Source organism: Thermobia domestica, chromosome 11, assembly GCF_964235325.1.
Source record: "Thermobia domestica chromosome 11, izTheDome1.hap1.1, whole genome shotgun sequence".
NCBI classification, from domain to species: domain Eukaryota; kingdom Metazoa; phylum Arthropoda; class Insecta; order Zygentoma; family Lepismatidae; genus Thermobia; species Thermobia domestica.
The window spans coordinates 56,526,500-56,541,882 of NC_137464.1; the positions used below are offsets into that span (position 1 = coordinate 56,526,500).

The 15,383-nt window shown below is 36.0% G+C and overlaps 1 protein-coding gene across 1 annotated transcript in view; it reads left to right on the forward strand.

Moving 5' to 3' along the window:
- Positions 1-15,383, forward strand: part of LOC145664075 (suppressor of lurcher protein 1-like) — a 938,444-nt gene that overhangs the window by 523,780 nt on the left and 399,281 nt on the right. The gene's annotated exons all lie outside the window — the stretch shown is intronic.

Below are 15,383 nucleotides of genomic sequence, written 5' to 3' on the forward strand. Positions count from 1 at the left end.
CTTTGATATTGGTCATTTTCGATGATTTTATGTATCCCTCTCCCCTCTCCATGTTGGGGGCACGGTATGACAAAAAATATCCCAGGCCCGAATGTCATGTACGTTGAAAATTTGATCGAAATCTGTTGGATGGTTCAAGGGTTGTTCTATTTATTTTTATATATTAATCTCACCTTCTCTTATCCTCTCCTATGTTCTACCGTCAAAGTGAAAATATTAAAACAAAAGTTTCTAGGCCCGAACGTCGTCTATGTTGAAAATTAGATCGAGATTTGTCAGGTGGTTCAAGAGTTGTTAAGTTTTATTCATTTTCATAGATATCTCCCCTCCCCTCCTCCTACCTTACGTTCTACCATCAAAGGGATATGATAAAAACCACCCCAGGTCTGAACCTCATCTATGTTGATAATTTGATTAAGATCAGTTCGGTGGTTTAAGCGTGATGAAGTCACCAAGACAGCATTTTTATTTTTATTTTTTTACATAGTCCCCCCTTCCCCTCCCCTACATTGTGCCGTCAAGGCAAAAAATGAAAACATCCCAGGTCCGAACCTTATCTATATTGAATGTTTGATTGATTGGGATCAGTCGGATTGTTCAAGAGTTATTAAGTTTTATTCATTTTCATATATTTACCCTTCCCTCCTCTTCCGCAAGTTCTAATATCAAAATGAAATAACAAAAAGCTTCCCAGGTTCGAATTTCATCTATGTTCAAAATGTGATTGAGAACGATCGGGTAGTTCAAGAGTTATTCACCACCGAACATTGTCACTTTTATTTTTATATTTATAGCTGTTATGTATCTTCCCCCTCCTCTCCATCCTCTACGTTATTCCGTCAAAGTGAAATGGTAAAATCCATCCCTCGCGTTAATCGAGACGGGGACATATAGCCTCATTGCTGACGTCCCCATTAATCCCCCTACTCATACCCTTTAGTGTGTATAAGTTAGTTTTTTTTTTGTCTTCAGTTGCAAATTTCTAAGTTATTTTTCTTTGTTTCAAAATTCTCGCATTTCTTGTATGATAATACAAGTTAATAATCTTTGACTTGTTTTATATTAATAATCTGAGTTGTTCTTAAACCTTTGGTTTCCAATTTTGTTTTGTCTCTACACCAAACTACAGATATGACAAATTTAATTCTCATACTTTACATTTAATTTCAAAGCGGTCGCCATGAACTGCTTAAAAGCACTTTTTCCGTCACGAAACACCCAGCCGAGAGCGTACGATATCGTCTACAGCAATGAGAGGAAACTCCGCCTTGTTACGTGACATCACATGAAGCACGTTCCGTTCAAACATCTAAGCAAAGCTATCATTTTGCTTCTGGTGTGAAAATGGCTCACTACGAATCTTCTGTTAAAAGCAGCGTGATTGCTTTAATTGAGCATGCTGGCATGAACTATAGCGAGGCAGGCGCGAGATATGGCGTTAACCGTGCTACAGTACGGAGATGGTAGAGGAGATATGAGGAAACAGGAGATATAAGACGTAAAAGAGGAAGTGAGCGACAACGAGTTTCCTCTGCCGAAGAAGACCAGAGTTTAATTGCCCAAGGCCGTGAGCACCCTTTCATGTCTGTCCGACAGTTACGAGAGGACACCAATTTCCCAGGCGATGTTACGACTGTCCGTCGTAGACTCAAATCCTTTGGTTTGAGATCATACAGGGCAGCTGTTAAGGAGCGACTAATAGAAGACCACATGGTTGACCGTCTGGCGTTTGCACAGTTAAATATTGCACGTGTGTGGGACGAGGTCGTTTTCACAGACGACAAAATATTTTCCAGTGCAAACTTCGGGCCGAAGCGTGTTTACCGCCCCTCTGGAAAAAGATATGCCTCTGAATACGTTTATCGATCTTGTCGAATGGGACATGTAACTGTCCACTGTTGGGCATGGATATGCAAGGCTGCAAATTTCGGAGGAATCTACAGGATTCCTGGTCGCCTAAACGCCCACAAGTATGTGGAACATCTGGATGAAACGCTTCCGGAAATAAAAGCTCATGTAGGTGACGGTATATTATATTTGCAACAGGACAATAGCTCGATACATAATTCAAATATGGTTCAGACATGGTTGCAGAGTCAACCTGATGTCGAAATAGTTGACTGGGTTCCTCATGGAGCAGATCTGAACCCTATTGAAAATATGTGGGCCTCTGTTGCAAGAACATTGCGGGAAACCTGGTCGAACAATCCTCCACGAACATCTAATGATCTTTGGAAGCGTGTTGAAGATGCGTGGTCGATCTGTTGCACCCAACGCTATATCTCTCGCCTGGTGGATTCAATGCCACGGCGTATGGCAGCTGTAATCGAGTCCCAAGGGGACTATACACACTATTAATAAATGCTCGCCCACAACACCATCAGTCCTCTCGAGGGCTACCTAATTCGACCCACTTATTAACAAAATGTTATGAAATACATTACGCGACACCAGTGAATGTAAGTGTCTCAGTATGTTCTGCATTAATAAAGAGGCTAACGTGCGAGACTTGGTGGCCGAGTGGTATTATGCCTGCTATGTAAACCAAAACCGCCTGTAACAGTGGTTCGAATCTAGTGAAGAAGACCCCTACTTTTTATCACCAGGGATATTTGCAATACGCCTTCTGCTATATCCGCCTTTGTACGGTCTATTATATGACACATAATGTGGACCGTCATACGTTTTAACTTAGTAAACAATTTATAAATATATGAACAAATATCTAGGTATATTAGAGTAACAATGGAATATAGTACTTTCGTCCGACTGACGTCGCTCTGCAAATATTCATTGTATTACACCGGAGGATGAATTAAATAAAGACTGGAAACTTTGATATAACAATTGATACGTAATAAGTTAAAGACAAAATATGTAATTATAATCTCATATTTGAAACTAATTTCGACTACAATTAATTCTCTACCTGCTTTCATAAATAATCCAAACCAAACTTCTAGGTTTGGAATGCACAAACTAAGTGTAGCTAAGAGAAAAAAGTAACAAGAAGAGCAGAGATTCGAACCCACAACCACCAGCGTAAGAATTCCTTTTGCTAACCCTTCATCTATCAAACCATGACGTGAACATGACTGTTGTAAGTTATAAATTTGTATCCAAGAAACACCATTAAACGTATGTGCAACTACTGCTTTGCTCTTTTTCTCTTCAAAAGCGTAACATGTTTAGGACGATTCGTTTCGTTTTCCATTAGAGTTTCGAAAGAGATTATTTGTGTTTGAGTGTAGGATCTTTAGTTTCCTTTAACCGACATTTCTAGCAAATACAACTTAATTCACACAGCAGGAAGAAAAAACTCGTACTGCCTTAGAAAGTATTCCTGAAAGCAGAAGCTGCATCATGCATCCTGAACAGTGACGTAACTAACGGCAGTGCGTTGACGTAGCCCAGAGTAAAACGGGGCCCATTGAAAATTCGTAATTCCACTATTTTTCCTCGATGTCTAAAATGAGACTACTTTAGCCTTACATGAAAAGAAGCTGTGGAGGGGACTGCGAAGTCTACTGAAAAGATTTATCACGTCCTTGCAGCAAAAACATTAAGTTTTCGAACAGTACTGAAGAACAAGATTGATTGAAATTTTAACTTTGAATGAAATAACTAAAAATCTAATTTTATATAACTCTCATTGATAGTAGTGTTCCGTATTTGTTTAGACGCCTATTCTTTTATAACTTTACCTATGGTGTATGGAGTCCTTGGTTCGATCCCAGCTCACGCCGAATGAACTTTATTATGGACAAACACCGTGTGCATGAGTGTCCTCGGGTTTGTCCCGTTTCCTCCCACTTTTCATTAAACAATTTCCTTTATTTCTCACCATTACTCTCTCCATTAGCATAGTCGGCATAATCGTGGGATGTAAAAATTAGATATTTCATTTCATTTTTCTTGTATAACTGTATATCACTTTTCCTGTGACGAGAGCAATATCTAAGCGAGTATTCAGTAAATTAAACCACTAAAACCTATATTCATTGCACAATAGTGCAGATGAAGTTTAGCCCTTTGGCAATCTTCAGCATGGACAGCAAAAAAAGCCAATACATTGATATTGAAACAGTAGTTAACGAATTCCTCTGCGAAAAAGATCACCCGTACTGTTGTGTTTCAGATGATAATCTATAATTATACTTAGTTGGTTGAAATTTCTCCACAGTTGTGGGGGCGAGATACTGAAAAAATCCCTACCAGGAGGTGAAGGTGACATCTAAAACTGGTCAAATACGAACGAAATTAGTGTCGAATTCATATGCAAAGATGAAAAGTGACACTGTGGATGCTGCGTAAGCCTTGGTTGGCTTCGAGTTGACAATGGGAGGGTGACAGGAATAAAGAATCGAAAATATCCTATATTTGTGTCGAATGGATAGTTTTCGGGATCACTGACATAAAAGGTAATATTTCAGATGTGTATATGTCCAAGGTTGGCCATATTGAAATGGGGTCATAGGGAGAATCAGTAAATACTTCAGAACAGTTCCTTTTTGGATCGTTTCAAGACACTGAGAGTGAAAGGTGATAATGCACAAATCACATTCAGAATTATCGGAGATATGACTTCTGGGGAAGTGTCGTTGCTCCAGGGAGGCATTACTAACTGATCACTTCCTAAAATCGTCACTGTTTTACAGAGCCGTAGACAGAAATTTATTTCAGCGATCGAAAGCTTGACAGGAATTTATTTCAGCGATTGAGGGCATATTTTACTAAACTGTCTATCATCCAGGGGTGGATCCAGGATGATTGTTTGGGAGGGGCGGTCGTTCGAAGTCAAATCAAGGTAAGAGCGGATTGCAAAACAAAAAGAAAGAAATAAAAGGAAAGGAAAACAAAGTTAGAAAAGGAGAAGTAGCTCTTCTGCAGAATTAACTTTCTTAAGAAAGTAAGGCCTATCTACTTTAGGTTTTAATTTAAGTTTATTATACAAAGATGAAAAATACTTACGATATGTTTTATTTTTAAAATACAAAGTATAAAAGTTCCCTATTCTGGGGGATGTGATCGCTCGAACGCACTCCCCTGAATCCGCCCCTGGTCTCATCATCTCTAAAATTAGATATAATTTACAAAAAACAGTAGTGATTTCGTGGGGGCAAAAGCTCTTGATTGCAAAGGCCTGCATCCTGTGTATGTCCCTGCTGCTCTGAATTGTCAAAAGCTCCTCTTCAAACGTAAGACATAAAATATAAATAATAAACGTGTAACTTAGAATACAATATAAACAGAAAGTATATTATAATTAAGAAATAGATAATAATTATAAAATAAAATTGAAGGACAATTAAAAAAAACAATAAAACTTGAAAGTAAAATATACTTTTAAAACAATTTTGCATTTGTTCAGGGCTACAAACAGTGAGGAGTGCCATGTAAATTTAGTAACAAATATAATATTGGAAAATTATTTCGAATTAAACTAGCTGTGACTACATTACTTCAAAATTGAACTTAAGGAATATACAGTATGAGCGTAGCTCAAATAAAATAATCAATAAGAATGGTCTTGATTGGAAGCTCGGACCATCCACGTAGGAGTAACTTACATTAACCATTCACCTAACAGACAATGACGCACAGGGCTTGGCCCGACTTTATCAGATGGTTCTATCAAATGTAACTTAATTAAAACAATAGTAACAAATTTTAAAGCTTCAAAACGTGTCCTGAAGAAGAGGAAGTTCATTTTGCACATTGTAACTAAATTACAAGAGGTTTACGTACTATCTGAACGGCGCATCCACCGAGTCAACTTTTGGAATATCCCCTTAAGGTAGCTTTCAACGCAGCTAAGCGAAACGTATGTGAAGCAGTAATAGAATTCTCCGTAGCAGAATGGATAAAGTAGTGGTTTGAAACCCGTCGCCGAAATCAGATTTTTTAAAATCTTAATTCCTCAGTTCTGAAGATCTTTCTCTCCTTTCGTAATCATCTGATGCTCTAAAAAGAGTTCTCCAAATTAATTCGACAACTGCCTAATGTGATCCTCGCAGTTCGATAACTTCCTTCTTATCTTTCACAAAATCAGAATTTTCGTCATAATACGAATGCTGTCCGATCATTTTTTCCCCAATTCTAAATATGTGTATACAAATCATCCCTCTCTGTCTCCATACTTGAATCCCTCTCTCTCTCTCTCTCTCTCTATCTCTCTCTCTCAATGTCACCCAGGAAGTCATATGGCTTGAGATCAAACCTTCGACTCTTGAAACCAAATGTAAGCTCTTTAGCAATGTGCTATCGTAACTCTATAGGTTTGTTGTTAAAACCAGTGTCTTTTAGACTTTATTGGGGGGGGGGGGAGGGAGAGATTCCTCGGCGACATAAGATTTTAACTTTTTATTAGTGTATTACTATACATTTGATCAAAAAATACGTATTTATGAAGCTCAAGAGAGGGGGAATTACACCCTCCTGTCCTGCCCAAATGACGCCCCTGAAACATTTGCTTGCACGTACTGAAAAGAAATTAAATGAATCATTGAATAAAACTCGTTTCTGTCCGTAGATATTTTAGAGCTCTTGGCAATTTCCATAGATTTCTTAGGGAGCATCTTACTAGCTTGCACTCTTTAAAGAAAGAAAAGAATGAAACTAAAGATATTTATGAAGTTCTGGGAAGATTGTGTGACTTTCCTTTAATTTAGGCTCTTAAAAATATTTCAGAACAAACGAATGGAAAAGACTGTTTTAAAGCTATAACGTTGTAAACTTGATTCCTGTTTCTTTTTCAGCTGAATGGAAAGAGTGTACTACGTCACACACACTGCTTTAGACAAGGAGAGTTGGAGGACGGGGAGGAGTTGGAATAAATACTAGGAGCAACTAATCGATTGGTACATGTATTGCGGGAATGCATAAGAAAACTGGGCAAGAGTTTGTTATTAATTTGGACTTAGAATTTTTGTAACAAATTTTATGCCGCGGACTGTACAAATGTTTAATAATACAATTTGTTGTGGCGTAAATTTTGACACTAATATTCAGAGAACTGTCAGTTTCACCAAACCTTTTGTTTAAATACAAAAAAAAATCTATAAATAGGCGAGCAACAATTTCAAATAAGATGATTTTTTTATAAATCAAAAATAAAAGCGATGTTTAAAATATTAAATATCTGCGTCCTTACTCAATAAAGTTTTTAACCTCCCCTGAGATTCTGACGAAACTTAGGTGGGAGTAACCTCTTAAAAAAACTGTTCAAGCATAACGGAAATATACGTATGTGCATTTCTGTTTACGAAAACCATGAATTCTCCCTTGAGATATTCTAAAATGTATATGGGATCATTAGTAAAGAATTCTCTTTCAAGCAAAATAATAATAATAGTAAATCAAAACCGATCAATGTGTAACGAAAATATACTTGAGCATACATAAATATATAATAATGAAATGAATTAACGACACACTGTGTTATATATTATTGAGGCTTATACATACTCGAGTGTATTACTTCAGATGTTTAAGAAAGAAAAGAAAGAAAAAGAAGAAAATGTAGTGAGTAATATTGGCTTGTTCAAGCTTCAAAGTTGTTTGATATGAACTGATATTGTTGTTTCTTTTGCTATTGTAAATATCTTCCTTTAAATTCACTTAGCTTAAGCATTGATTACATTACGTTTATATAATTATTGTTTGTACTAAAATTTTTACTTCGTTGAAAATCACTATAAATAGAAGAAAAGTTTGCGTGTAAGATACCAGCGAGCAAGCGCTTGTTAAAAGTTCATCTGCCTCTCGCTGGCCACGTTTGCGACTAAGTTGACGTCATGCCCCAGAGCGACAAGAATGTAGCACTGCATTGCATCCACCTTGTAGTCTTTCCACCATGGCTGTACCATTCCTTTATGGTGGCTGCTGTCCATACTCTCTCCTGAATGTTCATTGAACTCTGACGGGAGATTTTGTTTCTTGGTATCACAACTCACACTTCGCTCTCTGCTGTGTTGACGCCATTTTTAAACAAATGACTGTCGTACTGTGGTCATCTGCAGTAGATGGCAGCACAGGCTATGACAAAATCTTGAAGTATCATACAAGCTATGTTTTCAGACCGCATGCTTCTATCATTCTGTATTTTCTTGTTGTTAATGTTTATTATCAGCTAGATGTTTTCTGCCCACCCTGTACATACGGAAAATAGTGTAAATAAGTAACAAAAATAAAAACTGATTCTAACACTAAAGACTGATAACAATAAAGACTAATAAGTAATAATAACAATAAAGACTGATTCTAACTGAACTGTATTTGTTTTCTAAAGAAGACGGTCATGAAATTAGTTTACAAAAAATGACTAAGAAAAGATCGTTTAAATAATTTCGTTTGTATATTAAATTTTACTCGTATTATCTTTCAAGAATTGAGGGGGTTAGTGCAACAGTGATCTAACCCACATTTTTTAAAATGGAAAAAAATCAAGTTAAAGTTAAACACATGTGATTGTTTGTACAATATACCAAAAGCAAGCACAAGTGGTTGAATGTGTCATACATTGTACATACATATATTGTACAAAAAACCACATGTGTTTAACTTGATTTTTCTCCATTTTTTTTAAAAAGTGTTGCACTCACCCCCTCAATTTTACTTATGTGTCCATTAAATTAAACTCTCCCAAACATAAACCATTAACAGGCGAAAAAAAAAAGAAAAAGAGGGTGAGAGAATGTTTGACTTCTGTAAACAAGGAGCACATTTAAAGGATTAATCTACACTGTAAAAAAATAAAACACCATTTTAAACACTTTTAGTACAGATGTTGAGGCGAAAGTTGATGAAATAGTGTTTATAAAGTGTGCTTCGCGTGTTCAAAAGTGTTAATACTCATAAACCAGTATCTAGTGTGACATATTTAAAATATTTCTTCTCGGCAAATAGTTCGAAAATAAATTGATGACATATTTTGCAAATATATCTGAGACACATTTTGCAAATACACTTTACACGTGGAAAACACAGTATCTTAAAGGGGTGAATATATGTAATCTGGACATTATGATAATGTGGCCTTGTATCCATCTTGAGTAGTGTTGTAAAATTTCCGGAAATTTTGAACCGGCTGGTAAAAAACCGTTTTTTTCCGGTTTCTTTCCGGAAAAATTGAAAAAATTGGGAAAATAGCAAAAATCTTTGTATTACGTTAGTTTTATCTACTAGTAATGGGATATTTTATTTTTCGAACGCGTGAAAAATGTAAATTGAGAAATTTCAGTATTGTGAACATTTTAAAAAAGAAGCATTCCAAGATAAAACTGTTGTAAATATTTTTGAGTCTGTCTTTATGGGCCTTTTAGTCGGGTAGGCCTACTCCTGGTTGTCCATTAATTACAGAAATTTTATAATTGCATACACATCTGCCGTCATGAAGGGTTTCTGTTGCAACAAATAGGGCTCTTGAATGAAACTGAGTTCCTAAATGTGCTCTTTGATCTAGTGAAATTTTGTTAATTTTAACCAAATTACTTCTTAAAAGAAAGATGAGTAGGCAAATTTCACTAATACTCATGCACTAAGACATATAATTACTATTATTTAAAATTCAAATATAGACTATAATATAAACTTAATGCACAAAATTTTGTATGTAAAGAAATACCTGTTTTCTAGTGCGACAAATTATCTTAACTATATATATACTGTATAAAAGTACATGAGCTGACATAAATTATTGAGCACTTCCTGTAGCGCTACAATGATTAAATTTGGCATGATTGTAGCTTTCTGCAACTAACCGACAGGAAAATCGCCAATAGTGAATATTTTTAATTTTTAGAGGATCTAAAGAGTTGATGAAGAATTTATCCATGTTATTTAAATGAGCCTTTTTCTGGACTTATAATCTCATATTTTAGGTACTTAGAATTGGAATAAAATCTTGAAATTCGGTACGCTTGTAGTTTTTGTTAACGTTACCTAAGTGAATCATCAGAAATAAAAATTTCCAGCCGTAGAGTGAGTGGTTTTATGGAGAAGTGAAAAATCTTTCCCATGTTAATTATATGCAACGTTTTCTACACCCCAAAATGTTTAGGGACTTCGGGCAGGATTAGAATAATGAAATTTAGCATGATTGTAGCCTTCCAGGACTAACCGACAGGAAAATTTCCAAAAGTTAATATTTTTAAGTTTTTAGGAGTCTAAAGGTAGATGAAGAAATTCCATGCTATTTAAATGGGCGTTTTCTTGTGATACAAAATCCTTATCTTTTAGACAGTTGAAATAGGAAAAGAAACATTACAATTGTGGGTTCAAGAGGTGCGAGGCCGTAGGCCTAGCAAAGACACTGTGTGGAGGCGAAGCGCCCGGATGGGCAAATTTAGGAAATATGAAGAGCAAGTTCACGAAATTCACTGTTGATTCAAAAGCTGATAAATAAGAAATGCGAGGCCGCAGGCCGAGCAAACTCGGGGGACTGGGGACGGAGCCCCTAGCTAGCCGAAATCTAGTCTGCGTATATAAAATGAAAGTGACTATATTTATAACTTAACAACTCTTGAACCACCAGACTGATCTTGATCAAAAATTTCAACATAGATAAGGTTCAGGCCTGGGATGGATTTTACCATTTCACTTTGAAAGTGCAACTTGGAGGAAGGAAGTGCGGATATATATTGAAAATTACCGATCTTAGTGTCGAACTCATAGTTTTCAGAGCTGCTGAGATGAACAGTGACATTTTTGATGAAACTTAAATTCAAATTCAGCACTGCAACTTGGGGGAAGTAGATACATAAAATAATAAAAAAAATGACCGATATTTGTGTCAAATCCATAGTTTTCGTGGTTGCTGAGATGAACAGTAACATTTCCGATGCTGTTTAAATAAAAATTCAAGGCACAACTAAGGGGAGGGGGAAGGGGAGATATATAAAAATGGCTGAAAATAGCCTATATCGGTGTCGAATCCATAGTTTTCAGGGATGCTGAGATGAACAGTGACACTTTCGATGCCGTTTAAATCCAAATATATCCCCGCAAACTGAGGGAGGAGGGAGATATATAAAAAATGATGCAAAATGATCGATATTAGTGTGAATCCATAGTTTTCAGGGCCGCTGAGATGAACAATGACACCCCTAACGCCATTTAAATCCAAATTCAGCGCCGTAACCTGGTTGTGGGGAACATACAAATGATCAAAAATGGCCAATATTAGTGTTGAGTCCATAGTTTTTGGGGTTGCTGTGGTGAACAGTAACACTGCCGATGCTGTTTAAATCCAAATTCAGGCCCGCAACTTGGGTAGGAAGAGATATATAAAAAGGACTGAAAATGGCCGATATTAGTGTCAAATCCATAGTTTCCGATGTCGCTGAGATGAGCAGTGACATTTCCGATTCTGTTTCAATCCAAATTCATCCACGCAATTTGGGGGCGGGGAGATATATAAATATGATCGAAAATGACCGATATTAGTGTCGAATCCATAGTTTTTGGGGTCGCTGAAATGAATAGTAACACTTCCGATGCCGTTTAAATCAAAATTCAATATATAAATGATCGACTGATATTGGTATCGCATCCATGGGTTTTGGGGTCCTGAGATGAACATTAACTCTTCCGATGCTGTTTAATTCCAAATTCATCGCTGCAACTTGGAGGAGGGAGAAGGGTGGATATATAAAAATGATCAAAATGACGATATTAGTGTCGAATCCATAGTTTTCGGGGTGCCTGAGATGAACAGTGACACTTCCAATGCTGTTTAAATCAAAATTCAGCCACATTACTTACTCCGAAAGGACGAAATTGATATGTAAAGGTAATTGAAAATGAATGGTCTTGGTGAAAGTTCATTGGTGAAAGTTTTGGTGTCCCTTATATCCAAAATGAAACGTATTCTCCCCGTGCGAAGAACGAATATACTGTTAGTCCTTAGGGGGTCTAATAATAAAGAACGGAAATTTCACATGTTAAATTCTTTAATATATTTGTCGCTGCTCAAATTTACGCACTTGTGTGGTGTATGTGTGTATACGGTATGTAAATAAGATAATCTCTCTTTTTGAATTGTTCGAAAAATATAATTACAAATAATAAAGAGGGATTTTTATCAGAAATCAGAAAACTTAAAACTAAAATTAAAAGCTGTTGCCTTAAGTATTTTTTCCTGCTAGCGAAATACGTTGTATACATATATGCTGCAGACACGTTAGAACAAATGATTAGTGTCAGGCGAAGAAATAGTTTTTAATTATATTTTCTGCGTTCTGCCAATATTTCCCAACAAAAGATTCTTTCTAATGAGTTCAAAATTTCCGGAGATTTTACACAGCACAAGAAAGATACGTATCTCCATAAAATAAATATTTGATTCTATACTGGTATTAACTAAAATTATTCTGGCCCTGCTACTTTTAACACTTCCCTGCCTTAAAACGGTAACTTCATAACATTACTTAAGATAATATTAATTACGTCTATATTACTTAATCTAACTAGGATTATATTTTAGAATCTTTTGTTGCCATAACTCCAATCTGTCATGGTGCTAACTTTAAAGAAGTGGTACGAATGTATTTGTTGCCACAAAATTTCCCTATTCTAATACAAGAAACATAACTACCCAATGATCTTAACTGTAAACTAGTAAATTTAAAATAGTTTTCATTTTAAAAGCATAATGTAGTAAAATATTCGAAAATTTCAATTTTTTCCAATTTTTTCGTTTTTTTCAAGCTCGGGAAAAACTGTAAAAAACTGTTCTTTTTACCGAAAATTTCCGTTTTTTCCTGGCCTTTACAACACTAATCTTAAATAAAGAAAAACACAGCTTCCTTACAAGGCTGGCTAGAATATTTATTATAAAAAAATGAACTAGAAAAGTAACGGTTTCGGAAGTATAGCACTTCCTTCCTCAGACTACACTCTACAACTCAGAGTTATTCTAGCCAGCCTTGTAAGGAAGCTGTGTTTTTCTGTAATCTGGAGATGTTCAAACAATGTCGGTAACTTGTAAAGTGTTCTACTGTCTCTAAAAGTAGTTTCTTTATTTTTTGCAGTATAGTACTTAAAACTTAGCAACTTAGGTTAGTAGGAGTTACAAATCTCGAGAAATCGTTATCTCAGATATAATTAGTTTCTAAGGTGCCTAGGTGTTCGATTCCCGGTGAAGACAGTCGGTCAGAGGAAAAACGTCTTCAGGCCAGTCATCCTGAATGAGGTTTTCCTGGATTTTCCCCATTCACAGTAGGTAAATGCTGGGATGGTAATTAACATACAGGTCCTAGGCCTCTTCCTTAGAGTTTCCCAATTCTTTCTTCCTTCCCTTTCCTCGGATAGTGTCATTGGCAAGGGACATTATCCCTCATACGTAACGGGCTAACAGGCCAAGATGCCGAAAAGCCGAGAAATCTAATTCTTAAATCTAATCACCTAATCCTACTTTGTCTAAGTAAGGCTATTAATATTTTACATTCTATTTATTATTATTATTATTATTATTATTAGCTCTGACGGTGACAAGTTATATTTTATTTCATAAAAATCCGATCATACCGTGTTTTTTGAGTATCATCATACCTTTATGATGTCAAAGATTTAGCTCTGAAACAATGTATATACCAATCTTTGTATGGTGTAAAAGAATGCAGGTGTTAACCAAAGCTGTTTAATTTACCGAGAAAATATTTCCATATCCGACCAAGACATAAATTCACGAAACATTGTCTTATTAATTTCCCGAAACTCCAGGGTTTTCGTATGTGTTTTTTCGGTGGTGTGATTTCATTTAATCTGATTATTTTCTTATACATGTATGCGTTTCATGTATGTGTATGCGTTTTATGTATGTATGTATATATATATATATATGCGCTTCCTGCAATTGGTTGTGGTCTACAACTCTCCCTTTGAATGTTTGAGAGCTTTCTGTCTGCTCGCTGAAGCGGTTGATACGTGATCAGGATTGCTATGACTGAAGATTCCGATGGTGAATTCCATTTGCTGCTGGCTTCTACCTTGATTGGATACGATCGTACTTAGGTTCCCCTTTCTCCTCCCAACCCTCACCACCCATCAATGTTGCCTCTATCCTCTACTATACGATCCACACGGAAATTTCCTGTTTCTGGTCCCATGTGTATTCCATGTGCACAACACACATTCTCCAGCACCGAAATGTTTCACTGGTTGGGTTACAATAGCTCTATTGGTTCTGTGGAAGCAGATTTGTCACTCTGACAAAAATGTTTCGATTATTGATAATGGCATTCGAGGAAGTTAATGTCGTACTGAATACAAACAACAATGGCGAGTTGTAAGTGCAGTGGGAATTAAAGAAATAGAAAGACGTTGCACGAAGCTAATTTGATTTGGGTCAAACTTGTAATAGATTAACAGTGAATTGTAATTTAATGCTATTAATACATGCACTCAAGGGCAGATTGAGCTATCAAGCAACCAATTTTTTTTAACTAGTGCGTTCACTTATATGTACATTTAATGCACTCTGCAGTATAGACTTTCAAGTGTTGAATATACATACAGTTATATATGTATATATGTATATATATATATATATATATATATATATATATATATATATATATATATATATATATATATATATATATATATATATATATGGGGTGCGGCATGAGTAACGCCCTTTTTAATTACTCAAATTTATTACTCTAGTTAGATGTATAAAATAAAGTACAGTAGCTTCTGAGAAATTAAGTATTGCTCCATAAAAACAACAAAGCAACGCCGCTCATTGAGATTAAATAACGTTTTTAAAATGCCCACCTTCTTGCTTAATATAATGTTGAACCCTACCAACAACATTTCTACAAATCTTTCAACACATTTCCACGTTAATTTCAGAAAATATTTCGGAAATTACTTGTTTTAACTGAGGAAGTGCTTTTGGTTTCAGGCTGTAAACAAGATCGTTCAATAACCCCACAAGAAAAAGTCTGATGGTGTTGGGTCTAGCGACCTCGAGGCCACTCAATTGCTCCACATCGTCCTATCCATCTGACCTCAAAATGCACATTTAACCATTTCCGAATGTTTAACGCATAGTGATGCGGTACACCATCCTTGTGAAAGTAAATGTCGTTCTGATTTTGAACTCTGGACAAGTGTTGCCAGAGCATATGTAAATAATTGTCTTGATTAACACTGCCATCGAAGAATATCAGGAGCTTGTTATTCATATTCAAGAAATAGCAGCCCGAACTTCTGGTAAATTAATATTTTCTTGCAAAATGGCATGTGGGTTAGCATCGCTCCAGCATACACAATTATGACGATTGATGTGTTCGTTCAAATTGAAGGTTGCTTCACCATATCTTATCAAGAATCTTATCAATATATATCAGTGGCATGCGGTGCCGTTTCGGATCGGG